The 23,296-nt window shown below is 50.2% G+C and overlaps 1 long non-coding RNA gene across 2 annotated transcripts; it reads left to right on the top strand.

Annotated features, from left to right (window-relative positions):
- Positions 1-8,152: 8,152 nt before the first annotated feature.
- Positions 8,153-22,541, top strand: LOC141928733 (uncharacterized). 2 transcript variants are annotated; one of them, XR_012624852.1, is made up of 4 exons: positions 8,153-8,263; positions 20,131-20,383; positions 21,417-21,590; positions 21,908-22,541. It is a non-coding gene; the product is annotated as an uncharacterized LOC141928733 (long non-coding RNA). The 2 variants fall into 2 exon arrangements; XR_012624851.1 differs by lacking the exon at positions 21,417-21,590.
- Positions 22,542-23,296: the final 755 nt, after the last annotated feature.

The raw sequence follows: 23,296 nt of genomic DNA, 5'->3' as shown, positions 1-23,296 counted from the left end.
GAATTAGGCATCCTGAGTGAAGCATCTCGGCCTGGGTGTCCCGAAGGGTTAACGATCCTGGCAGCGGATGGATGCGTGGTAAAGAGATTATTGCCTCCCACAAGGTACATAAAGTCTCGCCCTTCTGCAGAAACACACCACTTGTTCAATCAGGTAAATAACTGGTTTAAAATCCCCTCTCACAGCAGCTGACCCTACACGTGTTTATCCAAGTGACTGGAGTTGTTCCAGTCCCTCTGGTAAGTGACCTTTCCCGAATTTTTCAAGTTGACATTTAAGAAGGGGGGAAAAAGTCACAGCAACAAACGGTGTTTTAACAGCGATAAAGCCGTACCCGTCAACAAAGCCAGGAAAGCCACGCCGGAGCCCACGCTGGCGGCTCTGCTGTCCCTGCCAGGGTCCATACGGACAGCGCTGGCTCGCGTTTCCGACCTGCTTGGTTTTGCATGAGCCACCCAGGCTGCGCTGGGTGCGGAGCGGCTCCAGAGCTCTCAGGAAAGGCTTCTGGGTGCAATTAAGTCTGAGCCAGCTGCTGGCAGCTGGAGGCACTCACGGTATTAGTTCATTACTGCAATTCAAATGAAGAAGAATCTTAAATCTTCTCTGAAAAGAATCTGGGTTTGGCAGGCAGCAGAGTGCTCGGCTTATTTTGAAAAGGCATTGGACAATTTTGGTAAATGTTTTACTGTGTATTTGGGGAAGTAAAGTTTAGCCCTAGTTTTCATGTTCCTTGGTTCTCATCTTCAGCACTGCCGTGACTCACCCCTCGTCCCTGGCAGTTGTCTCACAGGGGGATATTTAAGCAATGAAGTCTCTGTGCTTTGCAGGAGTTTTACCTCTTCAGCCCAGATGAGCTCTTCTTCCAGACTGAGAAGTGCCAAGGGCATCACAGAAGGCTGCCCAGCACTGAAGGATTCCCCATATCTCACTCTCCCCACCTCCTGGCTGATGCCATAGCTCTGGCATGCCAGCTGCCAGCTATTCCATCTCCACCGGACTCCGAGGGATCCCTTTGGTGTCTCTGCATTCTCCATTGGCAAAACACCCCACAGCCCTCCTGGCCTGGTCCTGCAGCCCTTACCCAGGCTTTTGGTTTAGTTGCAGATGGCAAGCAGGACTGTGAGCAGCAACCAGCCTGGGGTGTTGGAGTCTTCCTGTGATCCCCTGCCTTCCAGCTCCTCTCCTCGGAGTGCCACTAGAAATGGTTTCTGTGGGGACTGCCCCAGGGACGGCCAGCCCAGAGCTTCACTCTGTGCCTGCATGGTTCTGCCTTGAGAGAAATCGAAACAAGGACTTTCCAGTGGTCACGTTTCCTGTAGCAGGAGGCGTAGGAGATCCCCGGGAAGCAGCTGGCAGCAGGGATCCCCTGGCATTTCTTGAAGAGGGCCTGACAGGAGTGGCTGCAGAAAGGCACAAGGCAACGAGGGGACCAGGGTGGGAGCAGCACTTTGGTGGTACGAGGATGTGATGCTGGCTCAGGGTGATGCTGGGCAGCCCCACACTGGAGCCCTCCTGAGCATACACACCTGTGGGCCCGTGGTAAGCTCTGCTTTCTGCAAACCAGTGGTCTGTGACAAATTTCAGTTGAGAAACGCCTAGGCAGCTCTGTTGGGGCAGGCCTGATTGATTCACCTGGCTTTGCAGCAATGCCATTTCTTGGATTTAATCTATTTGTGCGAGAGGAAAAAGCCAATAATAAACCCCCAGGTAAGTCCAGTAGCAAAGACACTTTTAGCAAGCTGACAGCCAAGCCTTGCCTTTGCTGTTCACTGTGTCCCTGGGCAGCCCTGGCTCTGCTGCTGGGGAGCCGGGCACAGCCAGTGGTGTGGGCAGGGCACCGCAGCCCCCAGGCCGCTGGAGCAGGAGCCGGCAGCTCACAGATCCCTGGTTAGGGGTGTCCCTCTGCCGGAGAGATGAGCTTTTTTGCTGGTGTGATGCTCGTGCCATCCTCTGTGGCTACTTGGGACCGATGGCAACTTTGGGACCTCACCCACTAAGTTATCTCTAGTCATGGCACGAATGCCTCGTTTCACTTTGCTCAAGGGTGTTGGCTTGCTGCAGGGTTGGTACGTGAGGCCTGGAGCCACACTGCCTGTATCCGGAGCCTTCCTTCCCCTGCGATAACGTCAGCGCCGGAGAGCAGGCGGCTATTTTGGTCCCAGGAATGCCAGTGGATGATTTCACTTTTGTTTTGTACCCGATAACCTTTCCCATCACAATGAGAGACGACATCTGTGCTCTCTGCGCTTCCGTGTGCTAGGGGAAAGCCATTCAAGCGCCTCTGCAGGGGAAAAGAAAAAGCCACTTTAAAAATAACTGCCTGATTGTCCATGGAGCCTGGGCAAAGGAAGGGCAAAAGCCTCTCCGTGTTGCACTGTGCGCCAGGATCGCCTTTGCTGGCTGAGCCAGGGCACGAGGACAGCGGCTGTGGGAATACTGGCTGTGCCGGCTTTTCCCATCGGCCTCGTGGGGATGGGAAGGTCTGGGAGAGACTTTCTTCTCCATGCAGAGTCATCCTGATGTGGAGCTCCAGGAGAGTTACAGCAACCCCCTTTGCCCCCTCACCTGCCCGTCTCTGCCCCTCCTGCCCTTCTCCGAGTCCTTTCCCTGATGGGTTTCATGGCTGGGAGCTTGGTCAGGAGCTCAGCAAGACAAACCCACCCCAGGCCCCAGGCAAGATAAGTCTGGTCAAATACAAATTGCTAAAGCTCAGCTCCAGTTTTTATTTCCTGTGGGGAAGGAGCTGGCTACAGTAACTTGGGGTTTTTTTAAGCTTTCAGCCTGTGATTTCCCACGAACTGCTGACCCATCATGTGACAGCAGCAGTGGCGGCCGCTGCAGCGAGATGTGATATCACCGGCGGATCGAGCCCTGCCAAGGCTGTGGGCAAACCCCGGTGCTCAGGTGGGGAAGGGCCTCCCGGTGCCTGCGTGTGCCGGGGCACAGGCAGCACCTGGGCAACAGTCCTCCGGGAATGGGCAAACCCCAACATGCTTTAAGAGGGAAGGCAGCAAGCTGATTTACCACCAGACCCCCTCCCCTACAGAGAGATGCTTCCCCAGTCCCCCAGGGTGGTGTGGGCCCGCTCACAGATGCTGCGCTGGCCTTCAGAGTACATTATGGGCCATTTTGCAGGCTATTAGCCAGCAGGGTGGCTATCTGGGCTCCTGTTTCATCAGTCCCTTTGCTCAGTGGGAGGTTTTTGCTCAGTTCCCTGAGCACACGACTTATAGGGTGGCTCCAAACCTGTCCTTGCCCTTCCTGAGCTGAAGCCTGTTTACAAAACAGTGGCTGAGGGCTGCTATTTATCCTTACATACACATTGCATTCACAATTGCTAAACAGGCAAAGCCAAAATGAAAGTCATCTGAGTTTTCTTTAATTAGAATAAGATCCTGATGAATCATGAGGTTCTTTACCTCAAGGATGCACAAGAATTGACTTTGGCAGCAGACACCAAGGTACAGCAGTCAGCAGAGCTCGCTCACTGCGTTGACATCTGCTGGAAAGACTTGTTTTTCCCTCCCAAGTCACATGCTAACTTGTGATCTGATCATGAGATACAAAGGATAACCTTCCAATATTACTTTTCTCATCTGGAATTTTAAAAGTCAGGGGAAAAGAGGAAAAAGCAGCATAAGAAAGGGGAAAAAAAAAAGCCTCCTTGCCTCATTTGGTTAGTGTTGCTCTAGGCGCTGTGCTTGCTGCTGGGACGGGGCAGGAGACGGGCTCCAGCGTGATGGGCTGCACGTGTGCTCACTGCAGCCGTGATGGAGAGTGTTGGAGTGGGCAGAGTATCTGTGGGGAGAGCATCGGTGCGGGCAGAGCAATCGTTTGTTGGTGTGTTCAGCCACGTGGGCATCCTCCCCTCCAGTGTGAGCGCACCCCTGCGCAGGCAGAGGTGGGCAGGGGCTGCCTGTCCCAGGGTGACCTGCACTGGCATGGGCAGGGGGAGCTTGCCCTCCCCTGGTGGCTGCCCAACACTGGCCCTGTGCCATCCTTTAACATTAAACTTTCATGTTTGACTATAAATGTCAAAGTAACATTTTTTTATAACAGTATCCCAATGTAATCAGCTAGGCAGATGGAGTTATTTGATACTCCAACGGTTTATAGTAAAACCAGCTGCGAGATTAAACCAGAATCACCCTTGAATAAAATCCCCCATATAATCTCTGGGGAATTTTGCTCGTGCAGCTTGGGTATGTTTACTTCTGTGAGACGATGCCTATCAAGCACCAAAAACCCCAGAAACCCATCCTGGTGCTGACATGGAGGCTGTTGAGAAATGAGCATGCAGGAGGCTGAAAGCTTTGATGTGAGAAGAGTTCTCACTGAAGAGAGACCAAGGCAACGCAATGGGGCTGGGTTGTTTATTTTCAGAGTCAGAGAGGTGTGTACCATTGACTACTAAATTTGAATAAGGAGGTTGCTGCCCACGGTTTGCATATATACAGCAAACCTGACTTGCATGTACAGTGGGATTACTCTGGGAATGGCAGGCTGAGATAAGCAGTGTGTACATGTGTCTGTCTCTCTGTCTGTGCAGTGCTGGGAGCAACTACACAGAGCTGGAAAATGCAGCAGGTCATGGCCATACTTTCCAAAATCCCCTATCTGTGGGATGCCCCTGGCTGCATATATGCCAGACCCTTGCATCTGTGGGAAGAGTCGAGGCTGGGCATCCTCTGCAGCCACATGCGGGATGACCAGCCTGGCATCATCCCCCCATTGCTCAGTACTACACCTCTGGCACTGCTGAGTGAGTGTCTGCAGTGCTGGTGTCCTGCAGTGCAGTGCTGTGCCGTGCCACCATGCACTGGTGGTTCCCTCGGGGGTCCCTGCGCGCCCAGGCTCGGGGTGGGGACCGGGGAGCACGGGAGGGCGAGGACTGCGTCTGCAACTGCAGCTGAGCGAGTGAGAAGAGAGGTTAAAGCAGAAAGGTGCTTGTGGTTTCCTTCGAAACTAAAAAGGCCCCATAATATTTCAGGAGGCTGATGGCATCAACGAGCTGCTGCAGACTGCTCTGTCCCGGGGGCTATTGCTGTGTGCAGAGCCGGCCAGTCCGCGGTGGCTGCTGAGCCTCAGGAGCGTCCAGAAACTTCGCGGTCTTTTGGGAGGTAGGTGTATAAGCCTCATACATTCCTGGCTAAAGCCTGCTGGTCTCCTGGCTCTGCCTGTCCAGGGAGGGGGCTGTAGATTTACACGGTCATGGGTGGCTAGACTTGACCTGTGTCCCTGGCCCCGGGATGGATGATGGAAGGGGAGATGCTCCAGGAACGGCTAAAGGGGCTATGCCTGTGTGTGACATGCTGTGTGTCAGCCTGACACAGGGTGAAAAACTCTGCAGTAGCTGCCCTGGAAATAAGTAACTGCAAGGAGGAACATAAAGGGGTGGATGTCACACTGGAGGGAGGCAGCCAGTACAAACCAAGTTACGAAAGCGCCGCCTGCAAGAGCGCCCAGCCACAGCCTGGCCACAGCTATTTCGGTGCTGAGAGAGGGCTGAGCGCGGAGGTGTTTCCAGTAAAAACAGGCACTGGTGTCAAGCACGGAGGGGGGGAGGTGGGACAGAGGGGCACAATGAAAAGACACCCCACCTAACACGGAGGGCACGAAGGGAGGGTGCCTGCTGGGTGCCTTCGATGTGGTGAATGGCGTTTTGATTGTGGTAGGAAGGTAAACGCCGATGTTTTGGGGAGGATGGCTGAATGACGGGCTTGCAGTGACAACTGGGTGAAATCCAGCCTGCCAGGTCCAGCTGGCCCCTGCACCTTCACTGGGACCACGGTGTTTGTGAGAGAGGCTTTGGATAGCTGGGACCTGATACGGTCCTTAGGTTCAGAGCTGGGAAAGCGTGAACAAGAGATGATTTTAAATTAAAACCAAAGCAATCCATAATAAAGAGCTGTCTCTAGTAAGCAGGGTTATTTCTGATTTCAAGCTTTGAGAAGTCTTGAAACTGTTTAGGTCCAAGTTGTGTGTCTCCTGCTATCATATGAACTTCACTTTGCAGTGTCCCTACCCACCCTCCCAACTCCCCACTTAGTGCAAAGATGAACTTTTTTGCTTCGAAAAGCGAACTATTCTCTTTCCTTAGGCAGATACTTCCATGGCCTTTGCAGCAGCATTAGCCAGAGGTTGTTACAAGCACTTTGACACGCTAATGAGGGGGTTGGTGTGCAGTCATCAGTGGTCCATGCAGCAGACTGGCGTACCTGCCTCCAGCTCATGGGCATTTGGAAGGAGTTTGGGTTTTCTGGACCTGGCAGACCTGTCTCTGTGCCCCAGGCTCATCTCTGAGCACTGTGGTTTCCCAGTTTGCTGGCCTTTTCCCTGCTCCTAACAAAATTAGAGCAGGCTTGACCCAGAAAGCCAGATGCAGAAGTGATCAATAGCAATGGTAATTGGTTGGTGGCACTGCCTGGCTCTTGGGATCTTAGTCTCAAAAGAAATAAATGCATTCAGAAAAAAATGTAGGCAGTCTGGCTCTGGTGGCTGGGACATCAGCTGGAGGGGGACTTCAGCCTGAGGTCCAAGGGCTGCAGAGGGCTGAATGCCCCATCCCTGGTGAATTACTTCAGTCCTTCTGGTCTCCCTTACTGGTGGTGGTGTGTCCCCAGCAGGTTTTGCTGTGCAAGGTGTTTGTTCTGTGGCAGCAGAGCGCGGCAGGCTCAGGCAGAGGGAGGCAGCCAGGGCAGGTGCCATGGGAAGGGGACCCAGCAGTGCTGGGTGCGATCACTCCACGTGTGAGCACCTGGGGAAGGAGATGCATCTGCTCATCCCTGAGGGCAGTGCAGACACTTGCTCCTGGACAAGCAAGCAGTCCTTATTTTTAAGGATATAAACAAATCCCAAAGAATATCCTTTTGGAGTGGCTCCTCCTGCCTGCTTGTGTCCCTAGAGGACAACGAGGGCTTTGTAACTGCCTAGGGCTCTCAGGAACCAAAACAACCTTGGTATGAGCTCAGCGGCTGTAAATCAGCGGGCTCCACCGGGTGCTAGGGCTGGGTACATTTAGTGCTGATTGCTTTGATCTGAAATGCTTTTATTTCATACCCTCTACAGAGATAGACGCAAGGTCAGACTAATGGCTGATACATGAAAAACGTATGTGGCCTTTATTGATTTTGCAGTGATTAATGATTTAAAGGGAAGGCCAGTGATTCATGCACACGAACAGTGCCTGGGAATGAGCAACACGGGCTGAGGCGGCCTTTTAATTCCAGCATCGAGCCTCTTTCCTGCTGCTCGGGGGTACCAGCACTGCTCTCACGGATGTCCTTGCACTGGGCAAACACCCGTTTGTCTGCAGTGAGCTCTTGCATTCGTGTCTTGAGTTCTGTTTGTCTTGTTTTCTCTGTCCATTTTGGAAGGGGATCAAAAATAATCGAACTTAAACCCTTACTGCAGTCTTGTTGACAAAGCCTCTTGAAGCTTTCCTGCTGCTGTCCTAGGCAGCCTCAGAGGGGAGGCCTGGGAGAGGGTAGGGCACGGCGCCTTGCCCAGGCTCACATCAGGAGGCGTCGCAGCAGAGTGCCCGCAGGAGACATCCCCTGGGTTCAGCCTTTTGGTTACCAGCGTGTGATCTCTCAATGAAGGAGCTTCAAAGCTGTCTGCTGTGATTAGCCTGGCAGGCAATGTTTTTTGAGATGCTTTTCCACCCCCTTGAGCATGTGGGACTCCCCAGAGGCTGCTGAGCTGTGACAGGGTGAGCACTTTCCTTCCACAACCGCCCCTCCCAGCCCACCCCGTGGACAGGGACTGCAACCCCCCCGGTTCACTCTGTGCCACCGATGCAGCTGGAAACTGATGCAAGGGGAAGTCATCCTAATTTTGGAGGGGGAAATCAGGCCCTGTTTGAAGGATCTAGGCAGTGGTTATGCAACTTTCCTATTTGGTATTTGAGAAAACTTCCCCCTCCTGGCTGTTTTAGCCTTGTGACTATGACTAAAGTCATCATGTTGCTACTAAGGCTCCTTCTGCTGCACTCACTGCTTTTACACTAGCTGTCTTGATGAGCAGGCCAGAGACCTGCTACGTCTCTTAGGGCCTGAAGACTCACCACAGTTTGGGTTCCACTTGTCCACACTACTGCTTTTTTTTTTTTCTCTCTGGCAGCTGCTGATGTCCTTCCCTTGCTAAAGGCAAAGACATGTTGGGCAGCGTCATCGAGGAGGCGATGCTTTGCTGTAAGAGCAATTGCTCAGTTATTGGTGGTCACCCCCCTGGGGCCATGCGTCCATCACACCCCACTGGAGTGGTGAGTGCTGAGGCACAGGCAGTGGCAGAGGGGGAAACGTGGCCCAGAAAGGTGGGAGTGGGGCGGGAGGTGGGGATGCTGGAATGGATGGAGGGGTTCCTTTGGCTTTGTTGCATTTGGATGGATTCAGGGGGAGGAATTTCAGAGTTGGTGATGATACGTGTGAGTGTGTGTGTATGTGCGGGGCAGATGTTGGCTAGCTCATCACCCAGTGAGTCAAGGAAGAATGACATAGGGCGGTGCCGTACTCCGGTTCCTGGGGGAGCCTGAGATCCTCTTTGTGGGAAGTCATTATGTGGCAACACAAACATGAACACAGGTGAAGGTCCACAGGTACAGGATGAGTTCAGGCTACGTGCATGCCAGTGCACACGAACCCATTCAGCTACATGCAGGGAGCTGCAAGGCCATGTGCAGCTCGCTCAGAGGCGCTGGCTCCCAGCCCCTCTGTGGCAGGAGCTGTAGAGATGCTTTGAACATGGTGAGGAGATGAGAGAGCTGCATACACTGAACTAAGCCCATGTCCTCATGCTCCCCCAGCCTGACCTCCACAGCCCTCTCCCAGGCCCCCCCTCCACTGCAGCAGAGTAATGTCACAGAACTCGCAGGTAAGGGCAGAAGAAAAGGCTCCCAGTGGCAAAGCAAGGTGAAAATGTCCATGCTGTGAGTGGCTGCGGTGCAGTGCTCATGCTCTCGCCCTGCGCTTTGCCCGCAGTTGGCACAGATGCTGACCGGCCCCACATGCCCGACACTGACTCCGGGTGTAACTGGTGACAGTCCCAGCAGGGAGCATCCCCATTCAGGAGTAGCTGAGGGCAGTTGCCTCCCTCTGAGGGACACTTCGGGGACACAGGGTACTGGCCCCAGTGCCGTCCCACTGTCCCTGGCATGGCAGCAGAGATGAGGAAGCATCACTGGGAGGCACACAGACAGACACTGTGTGCTCCCAATTTAGCTACCAGGCCAGGTTGGTTTTCCTGTTTACTCCCTAAGTGGAAATAGGAGGAGAGTGAAAAACCTCATCCTCTTGGCTATAAAAAGATCTTGTTGTGTGGGCACAGGAATTTTACCTTCTTTTCACTTTTCACCTCAGTGGCGCCAGGTGTGTGGTGTGGGCTGTAGCAGCAGGATTGCAAATAACGGGGTATGCCAGGAATAGCAGCTCCTCTGTAGATGTTTCCTCTCAGGCAGAGAACTGGGCCTGTTCACCAGTCTGCCAGTGAGCAGCTGTATCAGGGTTTTGCAAAGCATGAGGGTCACAGAGGAGACATGCAGGGTTTGTGTCGGTTGTGTGGGGACACAAAGCCCCCACCGCATATACCTGGCACTGACCCAGCCAGGGTGTAAGGTAGCTGATGACTACTCACAGCTCCAAAGAGCAGGACAAAAGGTGAAGAAACCACATCATCCCTACAGCGTTTCATGGGCAGATTGCAATAAGAAGGTTGGCTGGTGGGTTTGGCCAGCAGGAGCGAGGGGTCGGAGCAGATAAGAGAGTGCCACGCCGGAAAACTGGCTGGGCTGCGTTCGGGTTTACAGCATCAAATGAGCTATTTGGAACCTAAACCCTGCAAGCCCAGAAAGATTGCTAAACCTTGTTTACCTCAGATTGTTTGTCCAAAAAGATACCAAGAGATGAACTCTTTCTTCCCTTTGTAATTGGCTGTAATCTTATCTGAAGCCTCCAAAGTGTCCTAGAGACTCCTCAAGGAGATAACAACCAAACAAAAAAGAAGTCCAAGAGCATTTATTTATGAGGCTTCAGACTGGGGAATAGCACAAGTTTCTTGGCCAGCTTTGGTCACCCTTATTTATCACAAAGAGAAGGAAAGGACACCCAGAGCTGCCAGTGTCTGCTTAGGTAGTGACTGAGCTACCTTGCCTCCTTGCTCCTCTGGGATAATGGAAGCTGTTTTGAGGAATAAAGTCTCAAAACTGATTTAGCTGATAACTAGGGGAAAAAAAGCATGAGAACAGTAAGCTACATCAGCCCATGTCTCAGGCATCCAGCTGCCCAGGCCAATATGGTTTAACTGTGTCCCACCAAATGGTGGTTTTGGTGTGTTTGTTGTGGGCCTGTGGATACTCTTCGGGCAAGAGGCTTTCTCATGGCTCCAATGGTGGTTTCAAGGTACCTTTTGCTCTGCGTGGTTTGTGGCTTCTCACTTGTGAAATGAGCTCTAATAATCTCACCATGGACTTTGAAAAGTATGTGCAACTGTAAAAAAGATCCCTCAAACATAATATTTCCTTTAAAAAGTTCCGTTCAGTGGCTGTGTGCCTGACTGGTCTTAGCTGGTCTTGCCATAAAAGATTTTACAGACTCTGTGGCTCTTTTTAGGGGTCTATTTTTGCCAGTGCCACCTGTAGTTGTCCATTTGAAGCAGTTGAGTGTTATTTGTGAGGTTGCCTCCACAGCACAAGGATTCCCCTGCATGCTCATGGCTGTGTGGGCTTGCTGGGAAGCGGGGATGTTGCATGAGGACTGGTGATCCGGAGCAGACTTGGTGGGTTGTAGGTGGCTTTTTCCATGCTGCATATCTCACCCCCAGCAGAGGAGAAGCTCCCGTGCTGCGCACCCGTTCCCCTTGTTGAAGCTCTCTGCTGGGGAGGGGTTGTGGACACCAGAATGGGATATGCCATCCCAGCAGCACTCATACTGGGCCCTACTGGGGGTGCTCCCACTCAGGAGTCTTTTTTCATAAATTGGATGAGTCCTGTTAATTCCATGAGGGTCCATCATGTGCTGCCCAGGGCTGGTCCAACCACCACATCCCATCCCTGAGTCTGTCTTAGCTTTAGCTGTTGATTTTTATGTTTGTTGGTAGCAACACATTTATGTGTGTCCAGTGTGCCCAGCTCTGGAGCCAGGACCTGGATTCCCTATTAATTATGGTGGTTTTGTCCAGTTCATTGATTAAAAATGTGACATTTCGAAGTGGCAAGAAAAAAATTCTCTGACAAAGTATCTACTTGATGCTGGTTCACAACTTAGAATTGGTTTTCAGACCTATCTGTTGGGCAGGTTTTGCCACTGTTACTATGTGCTGTCTTACCTTTTGCGTTATTCTGGTACTCGGTCAAAGCACAATACCAAGTAAGAGGTGTACCAAATATAAGCAGCCTGTATCGGCACCACTGCAAGTTACTGTGACCAGATCTGTTTTCTGCAGACCTTTCTTGATTAGCAGAAATAAACTATTTAAGGGAGGGGAAACGAATTAATCAGCACATGCCTGGGCTCTGGGTCATGTTGACTTGCCTCTAACATTGTCCTGTTTATCAAAATAATGGCATCTTTGTTTTCTTTTGGATGAGTCCCTCAGCATCTGGGGTGAGGGCAGGACACATGGCTGCTCCCCGTGCCAGTGTGGATGTCCTCAATTAGTCCAGGTACAATGTGCGTTTTAGGAGCAAAGCAAGTGGACGCGAAGGACACTTTAATGTCGGGTTCTTCTGAGGAAAGCAAACTAACGGGACAAATGGGCACTCCACTACCCTGCAGTAATAATTTTATTAATACAAACCAGTTCACAGGCAGTAAGGGCACTCTGTCAAAGCAAATTGATTTTTTTCTACCGTTTTGCTCACCCGCTTCAAGCCTTTGGGCAGCTGCTAGTGATGCTCTTCCCCAGCTAGTGAGCATGCCCTTCGCTTTGCTGTGCTCAGTCCCGTGCTTCTCCAGGCTCATCGTCCCCCCTGGCCTGGCTGCGGGGTTTGACCTGCTGCCAAGCTGCAGCCGGAGCGCCACAGGACCAGGGCCACCCACACCACAGGTCACCTCCGACCGAGGTAGCACAGCCAAAACCCAGGCTCAGGCTCCAGGGGAAGCAAGGCAGCAGCCGGAGGTGTCTGAGGGCTGGGCGCGGGCAGCAGAGCTTGCCGTGTGCCGCAGGGGCACGGGGGACAGGCACAGTGGAGTTAAAGCCCTTAGCCTGACTCTGCTAAAAACCCATGTTGCATGGTTTGTGAGCACAGGCTGCTCCAGTTCGCCTGGGGTTTACCACACATTCTCATCGTGCTTGCAAAATGCTGTTATCACAAATTGCAAAAACCAACCTCATCCTCATCTGATCAGAGTGAAACCAGCACAGCTCTGCACAATGTCTCCAACGTGTCCGGTCTGCTGAGTGCTCCTGTGGGGCACAAGGTTATTGCTCAGAGATTGATGCTTTGGGATTTTTTTTTTTTTTTTTTTTTTTCATTACAGACTCCTTGGCCTTGGCCTGTAAAAAGCAGTTGGTAACCATTGCAGCCAGAGTACTCGCTGCCTTAACTACCAGCCACGACAGGCTCCTTGCTGAGGGCTGACATGGCCTTTCCATATGCAAATGGGCTGCAGTAAAGCTGAGGATGTCAGGGAACCTGTGTTGGGCTGCTCCTGAGCAGAGGGTCCGGGCTGCCACCAAAGCAGAAGCGCGGTCAGAGCTGGTTGTGCAGCCTCTCCCCTCCCTGTGCCATGGGGCAAGCAGCACCTCTCGGGGTCACCCTGTCCCACTGGGGTGAGATGAGCAGGGGACCCACCGTCTCCCCACTGCCAGTGCCTGTGTTTCACCCTGATAGCTCCTTCCATCCCAATAGCTCACTGTGTCCCGAAAGCTCTTTCTGTCCCAGGCCTTGTCTCTGCGATGGGACAACAGTGCAGATGAGTGAGTGGGTCTGGCAGGCAGGCAGGCAGGCTGGGAGGCTCTGGATATTTCCCAGGAACAAAGCTGTTGGTTAAAGGAACATGTTTAATAATTATTACAAGTCCCAGAGGCTATTTAACCTGCATGGAGGACATGAGCCAGAGGCATCCCCACGACAGACCACTTCTGTGTGTGCTGCTGGGCTGCGGGGGTGGCATGTGCAAAATATTGGGGAGCACTGGAGATTTCCTTCACTTGGCTGTGAGCCAAGCCAGAGCTCAGCCCCTTCCAGCGCCCGCAGCCCTCCTGGGTGAGCCGCTGGCGGGGGCTCTGCGGGCGGCTGGGCAGCAGGTCGGTTCTGGTGAGAGGAAAGCCCAGGTAACATGCACAAGGGATGAGAGCTTTCACAAGATGCCATAACGAATTGCAGCCCCAAGTTGCAGCCGTGCTCTGCCTAGGCCCACAGCGTGCTGCAGGGGCAGAGCCACCCAGATCAATCCCACCGCCACCGCAATGGCAGAGCCTCCGTGCCCAGGGCCAGCGGGGGGCCGTCAGCGCTGTGGGCACACAGGGCCACAGCTCCCCCCGTTCAAATGCCATGTCACACGCTGGGATCATATGGTGCATCTTGCACCAGTAATCAAATGACTCTGAAAATCAGGACATGAAAGTTCTTTGGCAATGTCAAAAGCAAAACATAAGGAAAAAAATTTCCCCTCCCCTTACTCCATAAAAGTTCAGTATTGCCCAGATGATCTGAAATTTTATGAAGTACTAAAGGCTGACTGTGGGACATAAGTGTTTTACATTGGGTGCAGGGATCTTCTGCTTCTAAAATAGGTGAAACACTTCACAGGGAAGTCTTTAGACTTTCCAGACAAGACGTAATGGCAGAAACCTGATATTGTTGGAGGCTGGCTGTAGGAAATGCAATTGCTAATGGCTAGTCTTGATGTTCTGCTGTGCTTTGTACTTAAAGGTATGTGTTTTACCATGACGGGTGAAGGGAAGCTGAACTTTAAAGGCTTACCTTGCTGTAGCAGGAGGCCTTCGGGTGGATGTCCAGCCTGACTCCAGTCCAGGTTGCAGTGCTGGGCAGAATCTGGGGTGGTCGTCCCCTGCCCCAAATTCTTAGTTTTGCACGTTTTCCCTTTTGCAGGTTCAAAGATCTTTCTATCCACTTGCAGGGGGTTAATTTTCCAAAGGCCTTTAGTGCTTTGCCTGGGTGCCTTTGGCACTATCTGTGCAGGCATGACAGGCTGGCATTTTTGGGTTGTCCTGCAGGATGGAGCCTGCCCGTGTTGGCGAGCTGCAGCAGGAAGCTTTCTGGGGTGCTGGTCTCAGCAGAGCCAAGCTTCACCCTGCTGCCTGAGCCAGGGTTTGCAGTGGCTGGTGTGCCTGAGCCTCTTGACTAGGTGTGTGGATACAGGCACCACACAGGGCAGGAGCAAACCAACACTACCCTGACACAATTAGTGTTTCTGAATGAACACTGGGCTAATCATCGAAGCTCATATCTCCATTCCCACCTGTCACCTCTGATGTCAGCTCACTTCTCGGTGGCACCAGAGAATAACTAAATGAGGAGAGTCTTTTGTTTGGTATTACACAGCCAGCCGAAGCAGCAGCTCAGTGATGGCATTTACAAGGCTTTAAACACCTCCGCTCCTGCCGGAGCTGCCCGGGCGTGTGTGGGAACCGGCCTCCTCAGGCGTGGGCTCCCCAGCAGTGCGGCTTCCACAGCCTGCGGCCCCGCCTCCCTCCCTCCATCCCTCCCTCCATCTAGCCCTGCCTCCCTCCCTGCCTCCCTCCATCCCTCCTTCTATCTAGCCCTGCCTCCCTCCCCGCCTCTCGCCATCCCTCCCTCCATCCCTCCCCGCCTCCCTCCCTCCATGCCCGGGCGCAGCCGCCCCCCTGCGGGGGCTCGGGTGGTTGCAGGGGCCCCCCGCGGTGGCTGAGGGGGTGGGCGTCGGATGAAGGAGAGCAGGAGCCAGCTCCCACAGTCGGCTCTTCATGCAGAGGGGAAATAAATAGCATGAACTGTACGTAGAAACAATTTATATATCCATACACACATAATTTATATAGCTGTACACACACGTTTATATACACACACAAACGTGTACATGTATACAATTTCTATACATATTGATGCATATATACACATAATTTCTATACATATCGATGCATATATACACATATATACATATATGTGTACACACATACATATGCATATATGTATATAAATTATATATGCATGCATATACACACATGCATATAGACATATGTATATGTGTGTATATATACATACGTGTATAGTGTGTACAATGCATATATGTATTCAATTTACATCTGCATGTATATGTGTATAATTTTGTATGTATTTTAAACCAGTGCTGTTTAAGCCTTAAAGCCTTGCTGCGGCCCGGCTCTGCGGGGAGCTGCAGCTCTTCCTTCTCTTTGGCAAGAAGAAACCCTGCATTTAAACAGCCTTTGAGCGCTGAGGGGAATAGGCAAGTGCCCGGGCACCCGCAGCCAGGTTGAATGTGTGCCCCTCGTGTGGCTATTTCGGGAGGGAAACATCAAGACCCCATAAAAGCCTGGCCAAAGAGTTGCGCTTGTGTTGTGGCAGCAGGACACCTTGCACTGTAGAAAAGGCCTGAGGAGAAGAGCAAGAAGGTACGAATGGTTAATACAGCGATCTCCAAGTGTTTTCTCAACCCTAAAGATACTACCCTTCTTATTTAGGTCATTCTGTGGGGAAATGTAGATTTGCTGAGGAGGTAAACAGGATGGGCATGATGCCAGGTCAACTATGGTTTTGAAAAGATTAATACTTAAAAATCCTATGTTATTCAGCTTTAAAATATGTAATGGAGAAATGGGAAGAAAATACCTTCTTCTGCAGAAGTACACAGTTTTCAAATTTATCTCTTTAGAAATGAGTTTTCACATAAACATATCTTGCATCCCATTAGAGTTGCTCCGCTTATGTTTTCACACCAGGTAGTAGTACCCTAATAGCTTGTAAAGTTGAAGTCATTTGGGAAATATGTGCTGTGCCTGGGAGGAGTGAAGGGCAAAAGAATCCGAGGTAAAGCAGGGGCTGTCGTGGCTTGGCCCGGGACCCGCAGGCCGTAGCCGCAGCCTGGCAGCAGGCGGGTGCAGAGCGGCGTTACACCGCAGCAGCCTGGTGGGGTGGGTATGGGCCCGGAGTGGGGGCTGCCGAGCTGCCCCTTGCTTGCCTCCTCCCAGGCTGAGGGCCAGCTGAGGCAGGGCACCCTCCGCCTGTGTCCGAATGGTTCATCAGGGGATGGGTTGGGTGAGTAGCTGCAGGGTGGTGAGAGCAATGCTTTGCAGAAAAATGGTAAGAAATTATTGGATGTGATCTCTTTCAACCTGAAACAAGCTTAAAAGAACCCAACCCCATATAGCACAATGCAGCAGCCATGGGTTTATGCCTACTGCTGATTTCACAGCATTGTACAAGAATGCAGAGTCCAAAAGGGGAACAGGGGCTTGAGCTCCTTGAAGCACAGGGGCTGCTGCAGATGTGCAGGGCCATGGCATCACCCCCCGTTAGCAAAACCCCTGCCAAATGCAAACCCTTCCCGTCGCTTCGGCTAACACTCTCCTCCTGAGAAAGGGCTAATCTTTACATGCCTCTGCCTTTCCCAACACATCCTGGTTCACAAGTTCAGCAGCTTCAAAGTTGCATCTGATCATTAACCCTGAAAGATCAGAGATTACTGAAGAGTTTAAACTATGTGTTTGAGATGGCTGACAGGCACAAAGTTCAGGCACACATCTATGCCCAAATCCCAAGATAATCTTCCCAAAGTTCAAGAGGCAGATGAAGGGGTTTGGTTCAGCTATGCGATGCATGAGCATCCTGTAGGTTTGTGTCTTGATTTCTTTTTAATTCTGTTTTCATGCAGCTATTTCAAAAGTGGCCATGAATTTGGGGTGCTTCTGGCCACGTGGTCTGTGGCGAGAGTGGCTGAGTTTACAGCACCTGTGGACTTCAGCCAGAGAGAGGAGAGAGTCCAAAAGCCCCGCAAGTAACAGTTCTTTATTTATGCCAAAGACTTTACTAGAAAATGACTCTTTTCTTGTGCATTTCCTCTGTCACTTTTATTCCTGATAAGATAGGTACAGAAGAAAGTGCTGTTTGTGACCACATTATACACAAAAACAACAGCGGAAGACAGAGGGTCCATCTATCATGGGTAGTTTTCAGTTTATTATTTCCATTAGATGGCTTTTGGTATCAAAACCACGGGGAAATTTAGGTTGGAAGAGGCCTCCTGAGGCCATCTGGCCCTCCCTCTTGCTCAGCAGGAGTCCAGCTCCATCAGGCTGTTCAGCAGCAATGAGCCCCTTGAGCCTGAACAGTGTGAACCATGTCACTGCGACAGCGATTTTGGAAGAATCTGAACCAGCACCGAGGAGCAAAAAATGGGATTTATTCTTAATGCAGCTCACTAGTCTTCAGAGTGGAAGTCCTGAACCTGATGGTGCCAAAGGATTAATTTAAATCTAAATTCCTTAGGTATAGCCTCAAAGAACAGGAGGTGAAGGTCATGTAGTGAAGGAGGCCCATGAATCTGTCTGTGAGTAGAGGTCCAGCCCCAGGTGCCCCCAGGGCCAAGCTGGTGAAGGGCCAACCCCTTGGAGCCCTGCTGGTGCTGATGCTCCTGGGAGTCAGCAAGGGGTCTGCTCCAGGCAGAGCAGAGCCTTCATCCCACCCGTCAGGAGAAGCTACCAAAGCAGCCAGAGTCAAGCATGAGCTGAGGTTGTTGCGGGGTTTGGTTTTTGCCTGTTTATACTGCTGCTACCCAGGTAAGGCTGGACTCCTGCAGCGCAGGTGCTCTGTTAGGATCAGGCTGGGACTGCTACCTGCTGATGGGAATGCAAGTTGAGCTGCTCAAGGACAAGCAGTGCCATTTGGTGAGCAAGAGGCCATCTTGTCTGCAAACCAAGGCACTGTCTCCTGCATGCTTCACTCCTGAGCTGGGGATGCTGGGGCTTCAGCTGAGCCTGCCCAGCACCGGCCAGGCAGCAGGCTGCCAGCCAGCCTGCAGAGCGCAAGAGCGTGGTGGCCAGCCTCTCACCACACCAGATACAAAGCACAAGGGCGTAGCTCCATTTCATCTTTTGTCTTTCATCTCCTAAAATTGTCTCATATTGCCTGAGCAGGCTGGCATGTTTTCAGCACTGAAAACCAGATGTTGCCAAATTTCCAGTGGTTGTTCTTGGTGCTTTAGGCTGGTACTTTAACAGAAGCATGCATGTTATGCCTCTTGCAAAACCAGATAGGATTTACTCTCTTAACAAGGGTCATCTCTGTTTTCAGCTGCCTTCCTCTCTACAGAGATGTCTATCTAACTCAGAAATGTTGCTGTCAGCTTTCCATGAGCATAAATTCAGTAGCATCCTCCGTAGCCCTCCCCCAGCTACTTGCTACCTGGCCACCAAGCAGCTGCTCGGTTTGTGCCTGTGAAAGTACTCACCTGAATATTTTTGCCAGTAAAATGACTTCTTTCCATCTGCAGTTTTAGACATTAAACCCAGAGGTTAGTCATCACCTCTGTGCTTCCTACCTGGCTGCAAGTATTGCAAAGGCTATATATATAGTTTTATATACTACGCATACACATATACGTATATGTATAAACATTATATATATATTTTATATACATACATATATATGTATGCATTATAAATGTATATACATACATATACCTCTATATATATGTGATGTGTCTGTATACCTATATGTATGGGTGCAGGTGGAGAGACCAGCACAAAGGGGTTAATTCCATGGGAAAGTAACAGAAATGTGGGAAATGTGCCGGGCATTTGATGATTTCATGCTACATGTGTAGAGATTGTGGGAGACCTTTGCTAGAAAAAGAAATGTGGTACCTGAAGATATGGGCTTTCTGCATTTAAAATCAAGTTTAAACTGGAAAGGAGGTCCCTGCCTTCATGCGTGCTGCAGGGGTGTGATTCTCCTCCTGGCTCCAGCCTCACCGTTGTGTTTTGGCTCAGTTTTTTTCTCTGCCATGTGCAGTCTGCAGCACTTGCCGAGTCAGCCTGTGCCTGGGGAGCCCACAGCAGCCTGAGCTGGACCCCAACATGGGCAGTGCGAGTGGCTGCAGTCACACAGCTGGTGAGCTCAAGCTCCGGCGCAGGCAGTGAAGGCAGGGACAGGCATGCCTTCCTCTCCATGCGCTGGGGTCCCTGCTGTGGTGGGAAGGGGGTTACTTTCCTGCACTGTTCAGACAAGCCCTTCTGACATCGGCAGGCAGTGCCACTCTGATGACACCAGATGCATGCAGGGGTAGGATGGCATCTTTCTGACTCCAGCTCAGCAGGATTTTTGCCCTGTCTTGGTTTCATGCACACTTGATGTAGGTCGCTAACAGAAGCCCTCAAACCAGCCCTACAGCTGCTGCTGCACACTATGCTCCCTCCAGCACTCAGCCTTTCTGATGCAAATAGGTATCATTTCTTTTAAGTTCAGGAGTATGGATAGAAAGACAGCTGGGGAAGGAGCACAGCATTAAAAATAAGATAATAGAGCACAGTAGGAAGAGTGTGCTAAGGAACCTGAGCTGTCACCCAGCAGCACTCACACAGTGGCCAAATGAAGGGCTCTAGCCGAGTCTCCAAGGCAGCTGAAGAAATGGTGCTGCCCCACTCAGACCAAGGCTTGCCAAGGGCTTCTGCCAGGAGCTGCTGCTTAAGTTGGCTTAAGTTTAATGAGCATGGCTCAGTCTTATGTACAGCTTCATGTCAAGTCCCTATCACCCAGCTTCGAACGAGGAAAAATAAGCAAAATTCTTCCAGCAGTTTTCTTAGCATTTTTTTTTTATACTTACTGGAAAAATAAAGTGGCATATTATTAACCATCTTCTCAGAAATATAGCAAAACAGTATAAGGGGAAGGGATGGGCTTGGTTTTTGTGTGCCAATCACTGTAACCAAAATTTAGTTTCCTTAATGAATTATAAGCACAAATCCCAGTAGGGAGATGTTTGCAAGCACAACACTGCAGGCTGCCTTTTTTACCTTATTTTAAAAGCCACAGAGAAAAGTGACAGCTACCTCTGGAAAAGCAACCAAATATGTACTGCTGTATATTGGGGCACTGAACAGTCAAGGCCATGAAGTGGGAAATTCACTGTATTCCCTTGATTCGTCAGGGCAAACACGGCCACTCTCACCCCGCAGGGCTCTGCAGCTCGTCCCCCAGGCACGGTCCTGAAGACACAGTGGCTTCTCGCTGCGTTCACACGAGCTTGGGAGAAAAGTGTCAGTGCCAACGCAGGTTGATGTCGACTCGAGGTACTGGGACTCGCTTTCCATTGCAGGGGCCCTGGGTTAAGCCGCACCGTTGAGCTCCTGAAGGAACAAGCACTGGCAGTGCAAGAGCCTTGTGCCATGCCTGGGTCACTGCTTACAGCCGGCGAGTGCTCGGCACAAGGTGAGCTTCCCCCGCAGGTCTCTGCGTGTGGATGTGTATATATACATACCTGTAGATGTGTATATATACATTATATATGTGTGCATGTGTAGTACATACACATAGATGTGTATGGACACCTTACATATCTATGTGTATGTATTCTATATACACATCTATGTGTATACACATATGCTATACGTGATTCTATGTACACATATAGAATAGAGCCTATATACACATACATATATATGTATACATATACATAGACACATAGACATGTTATATATGTATGTATTTTATATACATACACATATCTGTATATATTAACATTATACATGTATGTATAGACACACATATACCTATACATATATATCACACGTCTATATACATATATGTGTATGTGCATGTTATACATATGTAATGTTTATATATACATATATGTGTGTGTATATAATATAAAGTTATGTATAATGCTATATTTTATATATATGTATATATAATGTTATAGATTATATATGTAATACAACTTTTTTGGTTGTTGAGCTCAAACCATCCCTAAGGAGTTTTAGGGGGATGTAACTGGTTTGCAGCCCTCTCTGCAGCTGTGGGGTTTCTGTAGCTCATTCTTCAGCCCCATCATGTTTGGCAGAAGGGTTGCAGTATCTTACTGACTGCCACAGCACGTGGAAACTGCCAGAGCCCTTGGTTTAAACAGCAGTGCCAGCACCAAGCATTTAGGCCAAGGATCATCATTTCTTCATGCTTTGCTGCATCATCTGGGAGCCAGCGCTTCATTGTACGAAGAGCAAACTGAGTTTTGCTCCCAACTTGCTTTTGGCATATTATCTGGCATTTGGGGAGGAGAGAAGGTTTCTCTGTGGCCCTGGTCGTACACAGGAGTGTATTTATTTCTCCCATTATAACTCTCTACCTTGGCTGCACTGGGAATTCTTCAATACTAATATAGAGGTATTATAACTTGAAGGTGGTTCCAGTTCCATTATGAGAGCAATGGCTTATGCTGCTCTATCTTCTTTCCTCCCTCATGAAGGAACAGACTCCATGTGCTCAGCACCATATTCATGACAACCTGTGGCTTTGCCTGCTGCAGCAGCATCTGACCTGTCTGTGTGCTAAACCAGAGGAAAGAGGCAATTTGCTGAGCTCCCCGGAGCAAACTGCCACTGCATCGACATGACCATGTTGTCAGAATCCTGAGCAAAAGGTGATCTCCGGAGCTCATGCTGCTGTGCTGTTCTTCACACAACCATACCTTACATAGACACTCCTATTTAAGCTCCCCCAAAACCTTCTGTGTACTTATGACAGCCATTAATTTAAATATAAAAGGCTGCTGCACCCCAGCTACATCGCTGCATCTGAAGGTAGACCTGAGGCTTGAGCACAGCCTCCTCAGCAGAGCTGCTAAGGTGGTCTCAGTGCTGGGAGGCATAAAACGTTCTGTGACCACTTTGTAGGTCTATTTTTTTGCCTTGTTTTTCTGTTTTTTACCTGTGGATGACTTTATTTAATAACTTTCAGGGGTCAGAAGTACTTGTACTACAGACAACTATTGATTTCCAAATGGGAAGCGACTGATGAATCGCTGCAGGGCCAGCTCTAGAAGATGCCCAAGTGCTGCTTGACCCAGCGTTCTCCACGTGCCTGCAGGGAGTGACTCCCCAGCAGAAATGAGAGCAGCAGAGACAAAGATGAATGGTTCATTTCCCCCGTAATGCACCACAGAAATAGGCTTTTATGAAAAATAGAGCACGGACCAAGATGGAAAGGGTGACAGTCATTTTCGAAGGTCACACATACCATTTCTTTCTGGCAAGTTTGCCTTCTGTGACTGACAAAAACAGGACAGATCAAATGTCTTCCAACAGACCTGGATTACAAATGAAGTCATGTTACTTGGAGAACTGACAGTCCCACCAGAAATAATAGAGGCTGCTGACAGTTCTGGCTGCACAATAAAAAGCATCTTCCCACGTTGTCAAAAGAGCTTCTCTGGTATGGGCATAAATAAGGCATTATTTGAATGGAAATGCTAATGGCAAAGAGATATAAATCATATTGGCTTGTTGTAAAAATACACTGTAGCTGAAAAATAGATTCTTGTTTCTCATATATATGAAAATATGTGTGTGTATAAACAAGATATGCGTATCTATTCATATCTCTATATATTTATGTATAATTCTATGCATGTGTCGTACATGTCGGTAGCTAAAAATACTTAGTAATCAGTCCTTCCCCTAAGAGCGAATGGTTGGTGTGATGCACTGAAGGCTGTAGTGCAAGCTTTGACTAAGTATCTTTCGCATACATAAACATTGCAACGTAGCAACCATTGTTTTCTGCTCAGAAGACACTATTTCTTAGATAATTGCTGTTAACCTTATTAGTGGCTGCTGTCATGGCTCCTGAGGCACTACTGAGCCAGAGAAGAAGCGCAGGGCTTTGATCAACCACAATCTGGATGAAGCTGGCCATGGAGAGGAGGCATCACAAATGAGGGCTCACCCTTTGGTGGCACACTCTGGGGCTTAAGAGCTGGCAGCGTTCAGACGGCCTTGCTGTGACAGCAAGCTGCGCCCAGCTGCTGGCCAGGCTTGTGGCCACGGCTCGGGAAGACCCCACAGCCTCAGGCCATACTGCAAACCCTGAGCTGGTGGCCGTCTGCTCTTTTACTATGTCATCTGTATATATAAATATATACATATATATACACACACATATATGCATACACATTCCTGTGTGCACATTGGGATGAAGGAGAATTCAAGCTCTCAGTGTTCAAAACAACTTTCATTGCCCAAAGGACCAAAGCAGTTGACCCCAAGGGGCAGTATCTGCAGCATCCTACTGCTGAGTCTGGATGATCACCGCTACGATGGCACTGCTGCTAGAAACTGGGGGTGTCCC

Source organism: Strix aluco, chromosome 12 (genome assembly GCF_031877795.1).
Source record: "Strix aluco isolate bStrAlu1 chromosome 12, bStrAlu1.hap1, whole genome shotgun sequence".
NCBI classification, from domain to species: domain Eukaryota; kingdom Metazoa; phylum Chordata; class Aves; order Strigiformes; family Strigidae; genus Strix; species Strix aluco.
Note: the sequence above shows the minus strand (reverse complement) of the source record. Positions and strands in the feature narration are given on the sequence as shown.